This window comes from Hipposideros armiger, unplaced genomic scaffold, assembly GCF_001890085.2.
Source record: "Hipposideros armiger isolate ML-2016 unplaced genomic scaffold, ASM189008v1 scaffold_302, whole genome shotgun sequence".
Classification (NCBI taxonomy): Eukaryota; Metazoa; Chordata; class Mammalia; order Chiroptera; family Hipposideridae; genus Hipposideros; species Hipposideros armiger.
In genome coordinates, this window is record NW_017731652.1 from 999,557 (window position 1) to 1,008,545 (window position 8,989).

Consider the following 8,989-nt stretch of genomic DNA (forward strand, 5'->3'; position numbering starts at 1 on the left):
CTGGGCGAAGCACATCAGTCGCTGGCCTCTGGACGGCCGTGGCTGCTGGCCGCTCACGCTGGCTGCTGGCCACACACAGTAGCCCACTGCAGCAGGGGCTGCAGCCTAGCCATCGCCGGCGACCCACGGCAGCCCAGCTCCAGGTTGAGCTGTTGTTCAGCATCTTAGCTTTAGAGGGCAGTGTCGCTGGCCCTCACATGTGGGATCCGAACCGGGGCCCTCTGTCGTCCCAAACCAGCTCTTAACCAAAGCACGCCTTGGCTGGCCCTGTTGTTGTTTTTTTAATCTGTCTATATACACAGGGCTCTTTCATAAGGCCTCTCTGACTTGTATTTTTACCATCTGCCAATTCAAACGAAAACAGCCCATTTTACTTTTCCTGTGGGACCCTGGGCTGGTGCCCCTCCTCTCCCTGAAAAAAGCCTCCAATTCAGAGACGATACTAATATTTGAGTAGATATTTTATTGAAGTCTTTCCAGGACCTTCCACTTACGATCCTTTCATCAACTATCCTTTGGTCTCATATGGATCTAATGCCAATTTAAGAAGCTGCTCGTTTATTTGATTGTAGGTGGCATTCACTATACTTTGGTGTCAGCTCCTGACCAACAACATTTATAACAGAGCCAGTTATAATTATTTCTTTGCACACTTGAACCCGTACCCTGCCCTTTCGGATCACCAACAGTTTTATAGTTTTAGTACAAATGCATTAGTTAATATATTCAACAAATATTTATTAAGCATCTATACAAGCTAGGCACTGTTCTAGTCACTGAGCATACAGGAGTGAACAACCTGACAAAATCCTGCTGTGATGAAGTGTGTTCTGGAGGGTCTATCGGTCAGCCATTACCACAACAATGTCACACAAATAAACACTCCTAGTGTTCTCAGTGGCTTTCAACAGCGGACTCTCCCTCACAAGTGTGCAGATCAAATTAAATTTGGCTGCTTTTGACCGGGTTTGCCTATGTTTGGCCGGGTTAGGCTGGACTTCAGGCTTCAGGTCAAGTTCAGGTTCTGCTTCACATGTCCTCACCATTTTGGGACAAATTGCCTGAGACACATTCTTCCCATGATGGATAACAGAAGCACAAGAGAGTGAGTAGAAATACATAATGCCTTTTAAGTTTCAACTCAGCAGTGTCACAGTCACCTCTGTTTACATTCTATTAGCCAAAGCATGCCACCTGCTATGCCCAGTATGAGGCTTTGCAGAGTCTTTTTGTCAGGGGGGGGGGGGTGGGGGGGGGACCGGGCAGTAAAGAATTGAAAATAATGATCCAATCTTTACCATAAGGAGGGGCGGGAGACAGAAAGTAAATAAATATATATCAAATATACACAGCAAGTTAAGGGTATCAAGGATGAAGAGCAGGAATGATCTTTTAGATATGATCGTCAAGGAAGGCTTTTATGCAAAGCTGACATTTGAGCAGCATTCTGTAGGAAGTGAAGAAAAAAGGTAGTGGATTTCTGGGGTAAGAACATTCTGGGAAAAGAGAGTAGTGAATGAAAAGTGGGTGCCCAAGGAGCACACTTGCTTGAAGGGATCTAGAAACCGCCCGAGTGGCCGTGGCCGGAGTGGCATAAGCAAGAGGGAACACAGTATAAAATGAAACCCATTCTTCTGTCTATGAATATTTAAATTGTTTCTAATTTTTCACTGTAACAAAAGTGCTATACTGACTATCCTTATAGATGCCTCTTTATGCATATGATAAAATCTTTCTTTAGGGTTTATATCTAATGATACAATTACTGAGTCATAGGGTGCACATACTTTCCAGTTTAGTAAGTATCAACAAACTGCTCCCCAAAGCATTTTTAATCAATTTACACTTCCCCCAGTAGTGCATAAAATTCCAATTTGCGGTTGATAATGGTAGACTTTTTAATCTAACAATAATTTTACTGTGGAATGTAATTATACATTTTATTCTAGCATTATATTAATGATGCTGTCATAATATGTGTTAGAACTATTATAATAACATTGTAGCATATTTCCTGAATTACTGGTGAAGTTGAACACCTTTTTATGTTATTGCCACTTGGGTTTCCTTTTGTAAACTGCTTATGTGGATCCTTTGCCAATTTTTCTTTTGGGTTATTTGGCCCCACCTTTCTTTTTCTTTGCATAGAATTTCTTTACATATTCTGGATACTGACCCCTTGTCAGATATCTTTATCTATATCTATATCTATCTATGGTCTTATAATATTATATATTATATATAATCTTCCTACAGGTGAACATATGAATATCTCTTTGACTACCTTCTATTATATTTTGTAATACTTAAGTTTTAATTATAAAACAGTCAAATTTATCAAGATTTTTCTTTGTGGCTTATAAATGTTTTTATCTTAAGAACTCCCAAAGTCATAAAACTGTTTTTATATTTTCCTTTAAGTTTTTGCTTTTAAAAATATTAATCCTAGAAATTATTATACTAAGTGAAATAAGCCAGACAGAAAAAGTCGAGAATCGTATGATTTCACTGATATGTGGGATATAAAACTGAAAGCAACAAAGGAACAAGACAAACAAATAAAGAAACAAAAACTCATAGACACAGACAATAGTTTAGTGGTTACCAGGGGGTAAGGGGATAGGCGGGTGGTAGATGAGGGTAAAAGGGTTCAAATATACGATGATGGAAGGATAACTGACTCTGGGTGGTGAACACACAATGTGATATATAGATGATGTATTACAGAATTGTGCACTTGAAACCTATGTAACTTTACTAACCATTGTCACCCCAATAAACTTTAATTAAAAAATATTAATCTTTTGGGCTTGCCGAGTGGGGCATTGGTTAAGAGCTGGCTTGGGACACCAGAGGGCCCTGGTTCGGATCCCACATATGAGGGCCAGTGACACTGCCCTCTACAGCTAAGATGCTGAACAACAGCTCAACCTGGAGCTGGGCTGCTGTGAGTCACCGGCAACGGCGTAGGCTGCAGCCCCTGCTGCAGTGGGTTGCCATGGGCTACCATGTGTAGCCAGCAGCCAGCATGAGTGGCCAGCAGCCACCGTGAGTGGCAGTCCAGAAGCCGGAGACTGATCTGCCTCACCCTGGAAGAGCACAATGATGGTGCCGACTTGGGCCAGTGAAGCAATGTCCTCCACAACTAGACTGAAGAACAAAAGGACAGCAACTTGTCTGTTCCCCTTCCCCCAATTCCCCAATGAAAATCTTTAAAAAAATGTAATCTTTTAATTTTGTTAAATCTCAAATGCAGAGAAAAGTTGAGGAATAGTAAAATATCCTTCACCTATATTTGCCAACTATTAACATCTTGATAAATTTCTTTTGTTTTTTCTGTCTTCATATACATTTTTCCTTTTTGACAAATCATCTGAAAGTAGGGTGTAGAAATTATGATGCTCCACTTTAAAATATTTCAGTGTATCTCCCAAGAAACGAGTATATTTTCTTATATATCTACAGCATCATCATTACACCTGAGAAAAACGACATGAAACCAGTACAACCTACAATATACCCTCTATATTCAAATTTCCCAAATTGTCAAAAAATATTTATACATTAAAAAATATCCAGAATCAATGATTTCGTCTGTTTTATGTCTTTAATCTTTTTTAGCTAGACCAAGCCTCTCACCTCCCTTTGTTCTTCACGATATTGAATCCGTGTACAGTTTGCACCAGTTGTCATGTAGAGTGTCACACATCTGGATTAGTGTGACTCTTTACCATTAGACTCAAGCCAAGCATTTCTAGCAAAAACATCATAAGATGGTGGTGTTTACCTCCCACTGCATCACATCGAGAAGCACGTGATGTTAAGTCATCCTTCTGCTGGCAATGCCAAGCTTGATTACTTAAGATCGTGATTGCCAAATCTTTCCACTGGAAAGGTACATTTCCCCTTTGGAATTAATAAGTGTTCTATGGAGGGATAATCTAATATCATGTTTCCCAATGATCTTTCACTCAATGATGATATTCTGGTGATTCTTGCTTGAATTATACTGGGGATTTTTATAAAATAACAATTTTCAATTTCTAGCATCATCCCTTTTGTATTTATTAGTTGGCATTCTTCTATAAAGAAAATCTGCCTCTTCTTTTTTCCCCCCCTTTCATTGTATCTCTCTTGCTGAGTGCCAAACACTCTCATGAATTTTTTAAAATTCAAAGAGTTGTAATCTGTTGCTGTCATTCTTTTTGATACTTAAATTTCCTCCAGATGGGTTAGTGGAGGCCTCTAGAATTTTTTGCTTTTCACATTTAGGTCTTTAATCTATCTGGATTCTCTTTTTTAAAATATGATCGTGGAACAAGAATCTTTTTTCCCCTATTTAACCAAATGTACCAGCCCTACTAGTTGAATAGTCCAGAGTTTCCTCATTCATTTTTTTAATGCTACCATTATCATACACCAAATTTCTACATATGGGAGCCCGCCGAGTGGCTCAGTTGGTTAAGAGCACGAGCTCTGAGCAACAGGGTCACTGGTTCGATTCCCACATGGGCCAGTGATGCTGCGCCCAAGCTGAGCTGCTGCTGAGCTGCCAACAGGTGGCAGGATGGCTCAGCTGGTGAGAGCACATGCTCCTAACAAGTCTGCCTGTTCAATGGTAGGCTACACCCACCTGCAGCTAAGACTGAACTTGGCACCTTGAGCCGAGCTGCTGTCCGGATGGCTCAGTGGATAGAGTGTGTGCTCTTAACAACAAGGCTGCTGGTTTGACTCCCACATGGGATGGTGGCTATGCCCACCTGCAACTAAGATTGAACACAGCATCTTGAGTTTAGAGGCCATGAGCTGCAGACGGGCAGCCAGATGGCAACTGGCGCCCTCCACAACTAATACTGAAGAACAACAACTTGGCTGGTCCCTCTCCCCAATTCCCCAACACTGTTCCCCTTCCTCAATTGCCCAATTAAAAAAAAGAGTAATAAACACAAAATTTAAACAGCAAAATATGCTCAAATAACATACATATATATGCCGGAGGTGCCAAAAAAATGTACACATTTTAAGAGATGTTATCTATGTATACCTTTTCAAAGTTGAATTGAATTATGGAAGCCATGTGTAGTATGATGTTCACTCAAAAGATGGTGTTAGTCAAATTAATGTTAGCATCATTCATTGTATTACAGTTTTAATACAGTTCCTTTTTAGGTTATTGTGGAACCTAAAAACTTTTCCATATCTTACTGATGTTTACTTTAAACTTTTTCTTTCTTCTCCTTTTGGTTTATCTAGTTATTCTTTTTCAGGTTCATGATTTCAATGCACAATTATCTGTTTTAAACTACTTTTGTCATTTGTTTTGTTTTTAATAAACGCACCTATGGATTTTGATTGTTGCAATTTTTTCATTGTTGTTTAGTTCCAAATATTTGGTCATTTCCATTGTGATTTCCTTTTTACCTATGAATTTTACAGAGCACTTTTTAGTTGTCAAAAATATAAAGAAGTGTTAAAAATTACTCTCTTTTTGTTGAATTCTAATTTAATTTCATTGTGGTCAAGAAAAACAGGCTGATTGAGAGCCTTTATGAAACTTTTTGAGTTTATTGAAACTTTCTTAACAGACATAATATTTGGTCAATTTTTGCAAATATTCTAGGTATATCTGAAAACAAAATATTTTCTCTTTGTGTTGAGTGTACTATCTAGATTTTATCCTCTCTATTGTATTTTTTATTTTTTAAAATAATTTTCATATTTTTCAATAATAGTTGACATACAATATTATATTAGTTTCAGGTATATAGCATAGTGATTAGACATTTATATAAGTTATGAAATGATCACCCCGATAAGTCTGGTACTGATCTGACACCATACACAATTATTAATATATTGTTGACTATATCCCCTAGGACAATTGTTATATTTTTTTATTTCCATGATTTCTAATTGGTTCTTTTTCATTCAAACATTTTCTTGTCTTATTTCTGTTTTTGTTTTATAATTTTGGGGTTGTTTTGTAATCTATGATTCCATCATATATCTCTTTGTGCATCCTAAGAATATTTAAAGCCTTTATCATACTATAGCCCAGATATTCAGAAATAAATTTATTTTCTGATTGTTAACTTTGAGTTTCTTCATGAGCATTTTGTTTTAACATGTTTTGAATTCCTATTTGCAGGTACAGAATTCTTTTTTTTTTTTTAAGATTTTATTGGGGAATTGGGGGAGGGGAATAGCGTTGGGGTATCGGGAAGGTGAACAGACAAGTTGCTGTCCTTTTGTTCTTCAGTCTAGTTGGGGAGGCCGTCGCTTCATTGGCCCATGTTGGTATTATTATTGCGCTCTTCCCGGGCGAGGCAGTCGGTTGCTGGCCACTCATGCTAGCTGCCAGCCACTCATGGTAGCACAGCAGCCCACTGCAGCAGAGGCTGCAGCCTATGCCGTCGCTGGCGACTCACAGCAGCCCAGCTCCACGTTGAGCTATTTATTGTTCACCTTCTTAGCCATAGAGGGCACAGCATCACTGGCCCTCATGTGTGATCCCAACTGTGATCCTGCTGCTCAGAGCTGGAGTCCCATGCCAGCTCTTAACCAACGCGCCACTCGGCCGGCACCCAGAATTTTTTTTGGTTGCCTTTTTTGTTTCTTTCTCTCCCTCTTTGGGGTTTCCTTTCTTTGGCCAAAGGCCCCCGTCCAGGGTCAGGTCTCATAATATGGCATTTTAGATTTCCCATTGAGTTTTGCTGTCAGAGACAGCATATGCTGTCACAAACCCAGTTAATGAATCAATGGGCTGCTTGGTTAAACAAGGTTGTATTTGTCTCCTTTGGGTCTGTAGCTCCAAATAAGCTACAGCCCCAGTCAGTGCTTGGCAGTAGTTTTTGTTCCATTTCTTTTTGTAAGTCCCTAGTTTGAACTAGATGTGTGAAGCTGGGTCTACTCTATGTCTTGAGAAGCACTGTTAGTCCTTTCCATTCCAGAGGAGCTATCTTCTGTTCACCTCCACTTGCCTTTCCACTTAAAGCCCATTAAATTTATGGCTTACCTTGAATCACAGCCTTTTAAAATTTTTGTTATTTTGGTTGTTTTTCTGGTCAATGAAAATGCTTGTCTTGTTTTGACATGGATTAATATAATACTCACCCCCTCTCCTCCACTTCATCTATCATGCACTGTATTGGGGGCACAGGGAATGTTATTAAAAGGTCATTTACTGGACTATCTCATTGGAAACCCATTTCAGCTTTTTAAGGAATTCTCTATGAGCAAAGAAAGAGAGAAAGAAGAAAATGGAGACAGCATTCGGTTTACAAAGGAGCAATGAAAGGTTGTCTCTGCTTGTAAGATCATTCTCTGCTAGCAAAGTAGAAAGCTTAGTTATAATTACTGCCTGTTCTCCCCTAATAGCCAGGGTCTTTACCATTGCTTTCTCATTATCTAGCGTCTTCCACTCTCACTTAGACCTGCTTCCTTTTCAGCTCACTTAAAACTTCCATTCCCTGAAGAGTCATCAGTATTGAGCTCCCTGTCAAATTAGTCATAGAATCAAAATATTCAAACTGAATTATAAATAAAGTTTGTGAACCCAGTGAGTCCTTAATTAGTCAGTATGTGGGGTATACTTTGTGTGTGAATTGTGACAAGAGGAGAGAAAGTTAGACCTGACTACATGTCTATTCTTACAACCAGACAAAGGCCCAGGAGCAGCCTGAAGAGCCTCTGAAATGAGGCCACGTGGAGTAAGGAGGCAGCAGTCATTCTGTCCTAACTAAGATCACCTGCTACGATGAGGACCCAACATGGGGAAGAGGGTTTTCTACAGCAGAGCCAAAATGAGATGCATGCATATACGTGTGTCCCTGTGAATGGGTGCACACATGCTTGTGCTGCTAACCTCCCCCCTCAGGAATAAAAGCAGAAGTATCCATCTATTGGGCTTCCAGTGACCATCTGGAAATGTTTGGAATTTCTAATCAGGGACCGGGATTATAAGAACTACATAATTGCTCCATGTCTGTTTTGTTTGTTTTCTACAAAGGTCATCAGTGACTAAACTTTAAGAACAGCAAGGGCTGAAGCTGGGCACTGTAGTCCATCTCATTGCCAGGTGTGAGGGGGAGAAGAATGGACCTCAACCAATATATAGTAGTAGTGGCAGCTACTAGAGGAGTAAAGGAGAAAATAAACATCAGGGACCTTCTGCATGGAGTATGGTCTGGGTTTGAAAGGAATCTTTAGCCATCCAAAGATCTATGAGATTGCCGGAACCCTCCCCCTGCCCCCATTCACTTAGTCTTACAGGGTATATAAAACATGGAAAAATCTTTCAACTTGGTCCACATATGTAGTTAGGCTGAAGAAAGCCCTTTAGCCTCATTTGACTCAGTAAAACATAAGTGATGCCTAAGGAATCAAGAGTCACAGCTTGTCAAGAATCTGACGGAGGCTATGGCCCTCTGCACAGAAAAGTGCAAATACAAGCTTTGTACAGAATTTCAGAGAGTTTGTGGATGTCTGGTAAAGGTATCTCCCAGCAAAGGGAGAAGCAGTGGGTTACATAATAGGCTGTACGGTTTTCAAATTACCCTCATAGGACCTCATGGAGTCCTCAGGATCTCTCAGCACCTTTGGGTGATAGGTATTATCTCCATTGGTGTTCATTCCATTTATGGTAGTGATCTTCAATTGAGATTCAGCAATATTGTCCAAGTACCTTTCATCTACAGGTAACAAAGGAAATTTCATACAGAATTAGGTAGCATTTTTCTCCACAGACCATGAGATCCCTGTTGCCCAAAGAGATCTCTGATCCATATGCCACATCTATTGTTAGTTTCTTTCATTCATGACCCTAAATATTGATGTTTTCTTATAGAATTTTTTTCTTCACTGAGTTTTCATTACTTTTTTTATGACTATCATACATATTTTGGATCCAACACACACAAAGGACATTTCATCAGCTTTAATGCTATCTCCTTCAGTAATATTGACATGATATTAGGAGAGGTGTTTTAGA